Source organism: Rhopilema esculentum, chromosome 20 (genome assembly GCF_057945365.1).
Source record: "Rhopilema esculentum isolate cy_ngs chromosome 20, ASM5794536v1, whole genome shotgun sequence".
NCBI lineage: Eukaryota > Metazoa > Cnidaria > Scyphozoa > Rhizostomeae > Rhizostomatidae > Rhopilema > Rhopilema esculentum.
Window position 1 is genome coordinate 5,795,344 of NC_142834.1, and position 13,914 is coordinate 5,809,257.

The 13,914-nt window shown below is 36.4% G+C and overlaps 1 long non-coding RNA gene across 1 annotated transcript in view; it reads left to right on the forward strand.

Annotated features, from left to right (window-relative positions):
* The window catches only part of LOC148957836 (uncharacterized), a 44,755-nt gene extending 33,063 nt beyond the window's left edge, over window positions 1–11,692 (forward strand). The window contains exon 4 of the long non-coding RNA XR_016145035.1: window positions 11,608–11,692. This is a non-coding gene — a long non-coding RNA (uncharacterized LOC148957836). The remainder of the gene's footprint in view (window positions 1–11,607) is intronic.
* Window positions 11,693–13,914: the final 2,222 nt, after the last annotated feature.

Here is a 13,914-nt window from a genome sequence, read left to right on the forward strand (position 1 = left end):
CTTCCATCTCTTCATTTCATTGCCTCTCTATTTTTAATGCTAAGTTGCTGTAGGGAGCTTTGCTTTGGAATTTCCATAAAATCCTTTCCTCTCTTTCTTTATTTGCCTGTCAATTTTTTTGTTAATTTGCTGTAGGGGGCTACCTTTTAGATTTTCCATCAAATCCTTTCCTTTCTTTATATCATTGCTTGTCATTTTTTATTGCTTTGCTGTTGTAGGGACCTATGCTTTAGAATTTCCCGAAAATCCTTCGTTCTCTTAATTTCATTGCCTGTCATTCTATTGCTTCGTTGCTGTAAGAAGCTATGCTTTAGACTTTTCCTTAAAACCTTGGCCCTCTTTATTTCATTGCTTGTCATTTCTATTTCTAAGTTGCTGTAGGGAGCTATACTTAGAATGTTTTTGAAATCCTTGGCTTTCTTTATTTCGTTGCCTGTCATTTCTTATTGCTTCGTTGCTCAAGGGAGCTTTGCTTTAGAAATTTCCTAAAATCCTTCGTTTTCTTTATTTCATTGCCTGTCATTCTATAGCTTCGTTGCTGTAAGAAGCTAAGCTTTAGACTTTTTCTAAAATTTTTGGCCCTCTTTTTTTCATTGCCTCTCTATTTTTAATGCTAAGTTGCTGTAGGGAGCTATGATTCAGAATTTCCCAAAAATCCTTCGTTCTCTTTATTTCTTTGCCTCTCTATTTAAATGTTAAGTTGCTGTAGGGAGCTATGCTTTAAAATTTCTAAAAAATCCATCGTTCTCTTTATTTCATTGCCTGTCATTTTTATTGCTTTGTTGCTGTATGGAAATTTGCTTTAGAATTTCTGAAAAATCCATCGTTCTCTTTATTTCATTGCCTGTCATTTTTATTGCTTTGTTGCTGTCAGAAGCTATGCTTTAGACTTTTCCTAAAATACTTGGCCCTCTTTCTTTCATTGCCTGTCATTTCTATTGCTAAGTTTCTGTAGGGAGCTATGCTTCAGAATTTTTTTGAAATCCCTCGGTTTCTTTATTTCATTGCCTGTCATTTGTTAATGCTTTGTTCCTGTAAGGAGCTTTGCTTTAAAATTTCACAAATATCTTTTGTTCTCTTTATTTCATTGCTTTTTATTTGTTATTACTAAGTTGCTGTAAGGAGCTATGCTTTAGAATTTTTTTAAAATCCTTCGCTTTCTTTATTTCGTTGCCTGTCATTTTTTATTGCTTCGTTGCTCAAAGGAGCTACGCTTTAGAATTTTCCTAAAATCCTTCACTCTCTTTATTTCATTGGCTCTTTTTTTTAATACTTAGTTGCTGTAGGGATCTATTCATCAGGGTTTCCCTAAAATCCTTCGTTTTCTTTATTTCATTGCCTGTCATTTTTTATTGCTTCGTTGCTGTAAAGAGCTATGCTTCAGAATTTCCCTAGAATCCTTCGTTCTTTTTATTTCATTGCCTGTCATTTTTATTGTTTCATTGCTATAGGAAGCTATGCTTCAGAATCTCCCTAAAATCCTTCACTCTCTTTATTTCATTGCCTCTCTTTTTTTAATGCTAAGTTGCTGTAGGGAGCAATGGTTCAGAATTTCCCAAAAATCCTTCGTTCTCTTTATTTCATTGCCTGTCATTTTTTATTGCTTTGTTGCTGTATGGAACTTTGCTTTAGAATTTCTCAAAAATCCATCGTTCTCTTTATTTCATTGCCTGTCATTTTTATTGCTTCGTTGCTGTAAGAAGCTATGCTTTAGACTTTTCCTAAAATCCTTGGCCCTCGTTATTTCATTGCCTGTCAGTTCTATTGCTAAGTTGCTGTAGGGAGCTATGCTTCAGAATTTTTTTGAAATCCTTCGCTTTCTTTATATCATTGCCTGTCCTTTTTTATTGATCCTTTGCTCAAGGGAGCTATGCTTTATAGTTTTCATAAAATCCTTCGCTTTCTTTATTTCGTTGCCTGTCATTTTTTATTGCTTCGTTGCTCAAAGGAGCTATGCTTTAGAATTTTCTTAAAGTCCTTCGCTTTCTTTATTTCGTTGCCTGTCATTTTTTATTGCTTCGTTGCTCAAAGGAGCTATGCCTTATAATTTTCTTAAAATCCTTCGCTTTCTTTATTTCGTTTCCTGTCATTTTTTATTGCTTCGTTGCTCAAAGGAGCTATGCTTTAGAATTTTCCTATAATCCTTCGTTCTCTTTATTTCATTGCCTGTCATTTTTATTGTTTCGTTGCTGTAGGAAGCTATGTTTCAGAATCTCCCTAAAATCCTTCACTCTCTGTATTTCATTGCCTCTCTTTTTTTAATGCTAAGTTGCTGTAGGGAGCAATGGTTCAGAATTTCCCAAAAATCCTTGGCCCTCTTTATTTCATTGCCTGTCATTTTTTATTGTTTCGTTGCTAAAGGGAGCTATGCTTCAGAATCTCCCTAAAATCATTCGTTCTCTTTTTTTCATTTCCTTTCATTTTTATTGTTTCGTTGTTGTAGAGAGCTATGCTTCAGAATCTCCCTAAAATCCATCGTTCTATTTATTTCATTGCCTGTCATTTTTTATTGCTTTGTTGCTGTAGGGAGCTATGATTCAGAAATTCCCAAAAATCCTTCTTTTTCTTTATTTCATTGCCAGTCATTTTTTGTTCCTTCGTTCCTGTAACGAGCTATAATTTAGACTTTTCCTAAAATCCTTGGCTCTCTTTATTTCATTGCCTGTCATTTTTATGGCTTTATTGCTGTAGAGAGCTTTGCTTTGGAATTTCCCAAAATTTCTCATTCTCTTTATTTCAATGCCTGTCATTTTTATTGTTTCGTTGCTGTAGGGAGCTATGCTTCAGAATCTTCCTAAAATCCTTCACTCTCTTTATCTCATTGCCTCTATGTTTTTAATGCTAAGATACTGTAGGGAGCTATGTTTCAGAATTTCCAAAAAATCCTTCGTTCTCTTTATTTCTTTGCCTCTCTATTTAAATGTTAAGTTGCTGTAGGGAGCTATGCTTTAAAATTTCACAAAAATCCATCGTTCTCTTTATTTCATTGCCTGTCATTTTTATTGCTTCGTTGCTGTCAGAAGCTATGCTTTAGACTTTTCCTAAAATACTTGGCCCTCTTTATTTCATTGCCTGTCATTTCTATTGCTAAGTTTCTGTAGAGAGCTATCCTTCAGAATTTTTTTGAAATCCTTCGGTTTCTTTTTTTCATTGCCTGTCATTTCTTAATGCTTTGTTGCTGTAAGGAGCTTTGCTCTAAAATTTCACAAAAATCTTTCGTTCTCTTTATTTCATTGCTTTTCATTTTTTATTACTAAGTTGCTGTAAGGAGCTATGCTTTAGAATTTTCTTAAAATCCTTCGCTTTCTTTATTTCGTTGCCTGTCATTTTTTATTGCTTCGTTGCTCAAAGGAGCTATGCTTTAGAATTGTCCTAAAATCCTTCGTTCTCTTTATTTCATTGCCTCTCCATTTTTAAGGTTAAGTTGTTGTAGGGAGCTATGCTTCAGAATTTCTTTGAAGTCCTTCGCTTTCTTTATTTAATTGGCTGTCAATTTTCCATTGCTAAGTTGCTCTAAGGAGCATTGCTTTAAAATTTCCCAAAAATCCTTCGTTCTCTTTATTTCATTGCTTTTCATTTTTCAATTCTAAGTTGCTGTAAGGAGCTATGCTTTAGAATTTTCTTAAAATCCTTCGCTTTCTTTATTTCATTGCCTGTCATTTTTTATTGCTTCGTTGCTGTAAAGAGCTATGCTTCAGAATTTCCTTAGAATCCTTCGTTCTCTTTATTTCATTGCCTGTCATTTTTATTGTTTCATTGCTGTAGGAAGCTATGCTTCAGAATCTCCCTAAAATCCTTCACTCTCTTTATTTCATTGCCTCTCTTTTTTTAATGCTAAGTTGCTGTAGGGAGCAATGGTTCAGAATTTCCCAAAAATCCTTGGCCCTCATTATTTCATTGCCTGTCATTTCTATTGCTAAGTTGCTGTAGGGAGCTATGATTCAGAATTTTTTTGAAATCCTTCGCTTTCTTTATATCATTGCCTGTCATTTTTCATTGATTCGTTGCTCAATGGAGCTATGCTTCATAATTTTCCTAAAATCCTTCACTCTCTTTATTTCATGGCCTCTTTTTTTTAATACTTAGTTGCTGTAGGGATCTATTCTTCAGAATTTCTCTAAAAACCTTCGTTTTCTTTATTTCATTGCCTGTCATTTTTTATTGCTTCGTTGCTGTAAAGAGCTATGCTTCAGAATTTCCCTAGAATCCTTCGTTCTCTTTATTTCATTGCCTGTCATTTTTATTGTTTCATTGCTGTAGGAAGCTATGCTTCAGAATCTCCCTAAAATCCTTCACTCTCTTTATTTCATTGCCTCTCTTTTTTTAATGCTAAGTTGCTGTAGGGAGCAATGGTTCAGAATTTCCCAAAAATCCTTCGTTCTCTTTAATTCATTGCCTGTCATTTGTTAATGCTTTGTTGCTGTAAGGAGCATTGCTTTAAAATTTTTCAAAAATCCTTCGTTCTCTTTATTTCATTGCTTTTCATTTTTCAATACTAAGTTGCCGTAAGGAGCTATGCTTTAGAATTTTCTTAAAATCCTTCAGTTTTTTAATTTGGTTGCCTGTCATTTTTTATTGCTTCGTTGCTCAAGGGAGCTATGATTTAGAGATTTCATAAAATCCTTCGTTCTCTTTATTTCATTGCCTGTCATTTTTATTGTTTCGTTGCTGTAGGGAGCTATGCTTCAGAATCTCCCTAAAATCCTTCACTCTCTTTATTTCATTGCCTCTTTTTTTTAATGCTAAGTTGCTGTAGGGAGCAATGGTTCAGAATTTCCCAAAAATCCTTGGCCCTCTTTATTTCATTGCCTGTCATTTCTATTGCTAAGTTGCTGTAGGGAGCTTTGCTTCAGAATTTTTTTGAAATCCTTCGCTTTCTTTATATCATTGCCTGTCATTTTTTATTGATTCGTTGCTCAATGGAGCTATGCTTCATAATTTTCCTAAAATCCTTCACTCTCTTTATTTCATTGCCTCTTTTTTTTAATACTTAGTTGCTGTAGGGTTCTATGCTTCAGGATTTCCCTAAAATCCTTCGTTTTCTTTATTTCATTGCCTGTCATTTTTTATTGCTTCGTTGTTGTAAAGAGCTATGCTTCAGAATTTCCCTAGACTCCTTCGTTCTCTTTATTTCATTGCCTGTCATTTTTATTGTTTCGTTGCTGTAGGAAGCTATGCTTCAGAATCTCCCTAAAATCCTTCACTCTCTTTATTTCATTGCCTCTATATTTTTAATGCTAAGTTGCTGTAGGGAGCTATGCTTCAGAAATTCCCAAAAATCCTTCGTTCTCTTTATTTCATTGCCTGTCATTTTTATTGCTTCGTTGCTAAAAGAAGCTTTGCTTTAGACTTTTCCTAAAATTCTTGGCTCTCTTTATTTCATTGGCTGTCATTTTTTATGGCTTTTTTTGCTGTAGAGAGCTATGCTTAAGGATTTCCCTAAAATAATTCATTCTCTTTTTTCAATGCCTGTCATTTTTATTGTTTCGTTACTGTAGGGAGCTTTGCTTCAGAATCTCCCTGAAATCCTTCACTCTCTTTTTTTCATTGCCTCTCTATTTTTAATGCTAAGTTGCTGTAGGGAGCTATGATCAGAATTTCCCAAAAATACTCCTTTCTTTTTATTTCATTGCCAGTCATTTTTTATTGCTTCGTTGCTGTAAGGAGCTCTATTTTAGACTTTTTCTAAAATCCTTCGTTCTCTTTATTTCATTGCCTGTCATTTTTATTGCTTCGTTGCTGTAAGGAGCTATGCTTCAGAATCTCCCTGAAATCCTTTACTCTCTTTATTTCATTGCCTCTCTATTTTTAATGCTAAGTTGCTGTAGGGAGCAATGCTTCAGAATTTTTTTGAAATCCTTTGCTTTCTTTATTTGATTAGCTGTCAATTTTCCATTGCTAAGTTGCTGTAAGGAGCTTTGCTTTAAAATTTCCGAAAAATCCTTCGTTCTCTTTATTTCATTGCTTTTCATTTTTTATTACTAAGTTGCTGTAACGAGCTATGCTTTAGAATTTTCTCAAAATCTTTCACTTTCTTTTTTTCGTTGCCCGTCATTTTTTATTGCTTCGTTGCTCAAGGGAGCTATGCTTTAGAATTTTCCTACAATCCTTGACTCTTATTTATTCATTGCCTGTCATTTTTCATTGGTTCGTTGCTTCGTTGCTGTAGGGAGCTATGCTTCAGAATCTCCCTAAAATTCTTCACTCTCTTTATTTCATTGCCTCTCTTTTTTTTAATGCTAAGTTGCTGTAGGGAGCAATGCTTCAGAATCTCTCAAAAATCCTTCGTTCTCTTTATTTCATTGCCTGTCATTTTTATCGCTTCGTTGCTGTAAGGAGCTATGCTTTAGAATTTCCCAAAAATCTTTCGTTCTTTTTATTTGGTTGCTTGTCATTTTTTATTGCTAAGTTGCTTTAGGAAGCTTTTCTTTGGAATTTCAAATATTCTGATTAAACTCTTACTTTGTAATAGACATAGTTTATGTTTTTTGCTGATGTTTCTCCATTGATAGATAGCAATTTTTTTCTGCCACATTTATCCGGGATGTTTCAGTCCTTTGTTTAATATAAGAAAATTTTCACCCCATACTGCTAAAGTCGATGACTCTCCATCGTGTCTTGTTTGAGAAGCTTTATTGTCCCTGTTTTTTACACTTTTGGTAGGAAATCTTTATAAAAATGGGCAAAGTCACATCTTTCTTTGACATTTGAAATTCATCTTAGCATGCAATTGTCTATGAAAACTTTAAGAAGGGACTGTCGTTATACTCAAACTAAGAAAGGAGCTTTTTATCTTTTTTGTCAACCTACATTGATAGTATTAATTGTTCACAAAGAGTATTACTATGCCCACACAATTCAAATGAACGTGGAATGTTACTGAGGAAGTCAAGAGCTAGAGCTATAGGAACAGCATAAACGACGAGAAGCAATCCAATACAAATGAGTGTAATACAATAAACTAACATTTTACAATAAATTATAACTTTGCTAGGACTTAATGTAATTAATTGTCTTTCTTGACACGTAAGGAAAAGAAATTTGTCTTTTGAAGTCAGCAACTTAAATAGCTTGCATTTTTTCATACCATACAGAGGACGGATCATTGTACAATGAAACTCATCTGCAATGTGGTTACTACATATATTTGACAGAAAGCATTGACAGATTCGTGTCCAAACTTATGGAAACCATCAAAGCAATACTAGAAACATTAAAAAGCCACATACATATTCATTATTTAAAGGACCTTAAAGTTTGAAAACACTTGCGCCTTGTTTTAGATTTAAACTGAATTTGAACTTAGCTCGCATTAGTTATAAATAGAAACTGAAAGATATGGAAAAAGACCAAACCCTAGAAACGAAGACACTGTGCGATTGCAATCTTGTTTCCATGCCAGTCCGTCAGTGGATGTAAACTAACAATCTTTTGGTGGTGCAAAACTTAAAAATGGATTTTCAAAACGCAAACGTTTGATTATACTAAAGCTTTTAATTTGACACTTATTAGAGTATAAAACGTCAGAACATAGATCGAAAACTCTGCGCTAGGAAATATATACACCCAATTGTGGATCGAAATAGGCCAATCAGAAACGCGAGCACATGTCTGTTGAGGTTGCCCAATCAGTGCCACTTCCCTATTGAGAATGTTACCAATGGAGTCCTGAGGTAAAAATGAACTCCCTTTGTCTACACAATAACGGTTTTTCGTGCTTATGTACACTTAGTGAGCAAAAGTATTGCACAGGCTGAAACAGAAATGGCGGCACCGCAGCAAAATATTCTATCGAGCCAAAATTCAAGTGGCGATAGCAAGTTTCATAAAAGCTAAAAGATGACTTTTAAACTGGAATATGTTGGAAAATTTATCAAGTTTTGATGGTGAAAATAGTAAATGTAAGAATACTACTTATTTAGCTAGCTAATGCGTTTACAAAGCAAGCAGGTGCATTTATGTAGCTAGCTCATGCGTTTACAGGACGAAATGGGGCGTTTATTTAGCTAGCTAATGCGTTTACAAAGCAAGCAGGTGCATTTATGTAGCTAGCTCATGCGTTTACAGGACGAAATGGGGCGTTTATTTAGCTAGCTAATGCGTTAACAAAGCAAGCAGGTGCATTTATGTAGCCAGCTCATGCGTTTACAGGACGAAATGGGGCGTTTATTTAGCTAGCTAATACGTTTACAAAGCAAGCAGGTGCATTTATTGAGCTAGCTATTGCGTTTACAGGACGAAATGGGGCGTTTATTTAGCTAGCTAATACGTTTACAAAGCAAGCAGGTGCGTTTATGTAGCTAGCTAATGCGTTTACAGGACGAAATGGGGCGTTTATTTAGCTAGCTAATGCGTTTACAAGGCAAGCAGTTGCGTTTATGTAGCTAGCTAATGCGTTTACAGGACGAAATGGGGCGTTTATTTAGCTAGCTAATACGTTTACAAAGCAAGTAGGTGCGTTTATGTAGCTAGCTAATGCGTTTACGGGACGAAATGGGGCGTTTATTTAGCTAGCTTATACGTTTACAAAGCAAGCAGGTGCATTTATGTTGCTAGCTAATGCGTTTACAGGACGAAATGGGGCGTTTATTTAGCTAGCTAATGCGTTTACAAGGCAAGCAGTTGCGTTTATGTAGCTAGCTAATGCGTTTACAGGACGAAATGGGGCGTTTATTTAGCTAGCTAATACGTTTACAAAGCAAGTAGGTGCGTTTATGTAGCTAGCTAATGCGTTTACGGGACGAAATGGGGCGTTTATTTAGCTAGCTAATACGTTTACAAAGCAAGCAGGTGCATTTATGTAGCCAGCTCACGCGTTTACAGGACGAAATGGGGCGTTTATTTAGCTAGCTAATACGTTTACAAAGCAAGCAGGTGCGTTTATGTAGCCAGCTCATGCGTTTACAGGACGAAATGGGGCGTTTATTTAGCTAGCTAATACGTTTACAAAGCAAGCAGGTGCGTTTATGTAGCTAGCTAATGCGTTTACAGGTCGAAATGGGGCGTTTATTTAGCTAGCTAATACGTTTACAAAGCAAGCAGGTGCGTTTATGTAGCCAGCTCATGCGTTTACAGGACGAAATGGGGCGTTTATTTAGCTAGCTAATACGTTTACAAAGCAAGCAGGTGCGTTTATGTAGCTAGCTAATGCGTTTACAGGACGAAATGGGGCGTTTATTTAGCTAGCTAATGCGTTTACAAGGCAAGCAGTTGCGTTTATGTAGCTAGCTAATGCGTTTACAGGACGAAATGGGGCGTTTATTTAGCTAGCTAATACGTTTACAAAGCAAGCAGGTGCGTTTATGTAGCTAGCTAATGCGTTTACGGGACAAAATGGGGCGTTTATTTAGCTAGCTAATACGTTTACAAAGCAAGCAGGTGCGTTTATGTAGCTAGCTAATGCGTTTACAGGACGAAATGGGGCGTTTTTTTAGCTAGCTAATACGTTTACAAAGCAAGCAGGTGCGTTTATGTAGCTAGCTAATGCGTTTACAGGACGAAATGGGGCGTTTATTTAGCTAGCTAATACGTTTACAAAGCAAGCAGGTGCATTTATGTTGCTAGCTCATGCGTTTACAGGACGAAATGGGGCGTTTATTTAGCTAGCTAATGCGTTTACAAGGCAAGCAGGTGCGTTTATGTAGCTAGCTGACGCGTTTACAGGACGAAATGGGGTGTTTATTTAGTTAGCTTATGCGTTTACAAAGGAAGCAGGTGCGTTTATGTAGCTAGCTAATGCGTTTACAGGACGAAATGGTGCGTTTATTTAGCTAGCTAATGCGTTTACAAAGCAAGCAGGTGCGTTTATGTAGTTAGCTAATGCGTTTACAGGTGCGTTTATTTAGCCATCCTGGGCCATCTTGGGTATTAATTCGAAGATTCTATATTGAATATTGATTATTTCCTATTCATTTTCCCTTTCCCTTTTCCATAGGGCTGATTTCATTCAATATTTCATGCTGTTTTTGAGGATTAAAATTTCAGAAAATTATGTTTTTGTATAGCACATAAACATTTTCTCCTACCCTCAGTAAATTATGCTGTATTTTTGCTTGTTTTTTACAACGTATTATTATCAGCATTTTTTATAAAGAGATAAATTTGCACCTTGGCAGTATCCAGGACGGCGTGCGATCTCCTTAAACCCCAAAAGGATGACATTTCCGCCTTTCTCTGTTCACGTAGGAAAAAAAACCAAAACCTTTGGTATCAAATGGATGCAAGAAATGCATGTTTTTTTGTCACCATAATATAAGCCTTTCTGGGTGGGTTATTAAACGCTCCTAGAGAATATTCCATATTCTCAAGCATGTCCCCTTTTGTGTAATAAGAAAAGCACCCCTTAACGCGATATTTTTATCTTGAAACTTCAAATATTTATTTTTTCCATTTCACTGAGGCTGCTCCCTGCTGAACACCTTCAAACAAAGGTATATCCACAGGATAATGGGGTCGGGAGATTGCGCAAAAACGCAACAAAATTGATGCCTCTGGGGTATACAGATACAACTTGAATGCCGTACAAGTCATTGATAAATTATTATCTCAACCGAGGGACAAATCACTCTAAGAAAATCTCGTACACCTTTTGTGAAAATCCTATTTTTTTATCTGAAAATCTCTAGAAATCCTTTTGTTTTAGGCAAAATCTCGTACGCTATTTGCAAGAGTGAATCGCCCCTCGATCTCAGGCATCAGAAAACTGTTGTACAAGCAGGAAATCGCAACTTGACACTAATGATGATTTTTTGCAAAATTATCAATGATCAAGGTCAAATAATTATAAATACAACCAATGAAAATGATCAAATGACAATGGCTAATATCAAGACTGCACAGAAAACCGAAAACAACGTTTTGGATCGAAAATCACTAGAGAGGAGAAACCAAATAGCCAATCACGCGCCAATACTCCTTTTAGTTCATTTTCGATCCACCAAAGAGCTCAATTCCCGACACAGTTTTCAAATGCTACATCAAAACTTATGCATCAAATAAACCTTTCATAACAGAAAGACCATTGAGATATCACTAGAAAAACTTTCAAACGACTTCCAAGCTCTTTATTGAAGTTGCCAACTTTGCTTATGAATAGCTTTGAATGAGTTTGCGAACTTCAGTTTGCTAATGACACAAAAAAGCGAGCAGTCTCTGCAAGCCTCGCTGTTTAAAACAAACTATGATCTTTATAACATCAAATTCAGGAAGAAGTTCAATAAAATTAAATATTCAGGAAGGTTGAATATTTAATGGAAGAAGTATGTGTTTAAAGGGTCGCCTTTGAAGGGGATTCAGCTGCCGTAACCTAAATTCGTAAGAGGATTTCCTTCTTCAAAAACAAATTCCTTCGTGAGCAGATTTGTATGTGAACCAATCTCTTTTTATGGCTGAAAATTTTCCAGGATTGATTCTGTTTTGCTCCTCTTAGAAGTGTCTTCGTTAAATCTCAGCAATGGAATGCCGTAAGGGGCAAGCATCTCAAAGAAACCAGCAGCACAGTCACTCTTTGTAACCATGTACGACGTCAGTCGTCACCTCTCTGTGTATCTGTCAATTCAAAAAGATAAGACATTTCAGCCAAAAGTGACATTTTCATTAAATTTTTAGGTGAATGCCGCAGACACCCAGTGGACGCCGCAACAGAAGATGATGTCGATGCATCAGTAGCAAAGAAGCAAACGCAAGTGAAGAAAAGGTTTAGGGAATGAACCAAATCTCCACATAGAAACCCAATACAGACACTTTTTCCTAGTTTGTTTATCGTTTTAAATTTTAAAGATTTTCTATGCATAGAAACGTGTTGCCGGAAATTTCTTTCCCCATGGCGTGTAAACTTGATTTCTCACATTCGCCTTTGTAAAGGCCCTTGCCCTTGAAGCTTTTGTGCCGCCTAAACGCCGAAGATTAAGTAGGGTTAGGGTAACTCTGAATAGAAAGCTGCTGTTTGGAGCCATCTATTGTCGGAAAATATGTAAAGGAGTCCCTAAGTTAACGATAAACAACCACTTCGATCGCGTGAATCATAGGTCAATGCAAAATTGAGCCCTTTTCCTACCCCAGCCCTGAATCCTTAGTAAATGTATAATCTGAAACTACTTAGCAACTTGCCCCCTCAGACTCTCCGATACACTTCTTTTCGAGCGGTGTTCAAATGCCCATCTACGTCGAGAGCATTCCCCATCATTGTTACATTGTTTATGTTCTCCTTTTAGGTTCGGCCTTGTCAATTGCCACCCTCAACAAATTAAGAGAGTATTTTGAGATGAAGCTTTAGAAATTGTCTATTGAATTTCTTTTGTTTGAAGTGAGAATCTTTTGAATTGTTGGTTTTTAGGAAAGATAATTTTTACTCGCTCATCCAAAAGGTTAAAGTAAACGTCCTTTTGTGGAATGGTAGCATGGATTGAGATAAATATTGCTTATTTTCTGTGTATTTTTCCTGTTTTGCGTTTAAAAGATATTTGATATTCCAGCCGGCCCGGCCCTCACCTCTTAGTGTTTTCACAAAGAGAGGCTTTTGTCTGAAATTGAATGGCCAGTGTTTCAGCTAGAAGTTGCATTATTGGCGAAACCATAAACAGTATCAAATTTTAGTTTCTACCATTAGGTGCGGGAGGTTGCGGCCGTCCTTGTGGTATTTCGTTTTGTCGAATAGGACCGATTTAAGCAAAGTTATTTGACTTTTTCTTGGCTGAGAGCAAGGGGGATTCAGGTTTACATAAAGGCGTTCAGAAAAAACAATAGGCTTGTGATTCCCCGAGTTTCTGAAGACTTGGGTTTTTAGCGATTTACACAAAAAGTATCACAGTTACAAGTTTTTTAGTGCATTCATGAGATGGGCCGTTCGATGCTCGATTTTTTGAGCTATTTCCCGTAATTTTGGGACCTGTTTATGCTGAGTTATTGAGGATTTAGTGATTAAAACACGCAAAAAACGGTTTTTTGCAGTTTAAAAATCGAAAACAGCCGATAAAAATTCTGCGAGCCGTTCGAGATATCGCTGATTTTTTGCTCGATTTTTTGAGCTATTGCTTGTCTTGTTTGAAGCTTGCGTTACTGAATTAACTCGATTTTTCCGAAAAGTGCACTTTTCAAATTTTCTCAAATTTGCATCGCAGCGACCGATCGAGCTCAAACCGGTAACTGCGGCGGCGGTCAGAACTTTTCCTTGAAAAACGGTGTTTAATTGGAATTTAAAAACAGGAAAAGTCTGTGAACGGGTAAAAGAGCTTCCTGGATTCGATTTAAATGCATTTAAAGTTGCATTTCATGATTTTTTAAAGTTTCGATACATTTGCCCCAATGTTGCTAGCCGCCCGTCGCCCGATCGGCTTGTTCGGTCAAGAAACTCTCAAAACTGTCTGATTTTCACAGCTCTTTGGGAATTTCCATTTCTTTTGTTCTAATCATTAGATCCTCAATAACTCGGCAAAGACAGGTCCTAAAATTACGGGAAACGGCTCACAAAATGGAGCATCAAACGGTCCATCTCATGGATGCGCTCAAAAACTTGTAACTGTGATACTTTTTGTTTAAATCGCTAAAAACCCAAGTCTTTAGAAACTTGGGGAATCAGAAGCCTATTGTTTTTTCTGAACGCCTTTATGCAAACCTGAATCCCCCTTGCTCTCAACCAAGAAAAAGTCGAATAACTTTGCAAAAATCGATCCCATTCGACAAAAGGAAACGTAAAACGGTGTTTAATTGGAATTTAAAAACAGGAAAAGTCTGTGAACGGTGAAAAGAGCTTCCTGGATTCGATTTAAATGCATTTAAAGTTGCATTTCATGATTTTTTAAAGTTTCGATACATTTGCCCCAATGTTGCTAGCCGCCCTTCGCCCGATCGGATTGTTCGGTCAAGAAACTCTCAAAACTGTCTGATTTTCACAGTTCTTTGGGAATTTCCATTTCT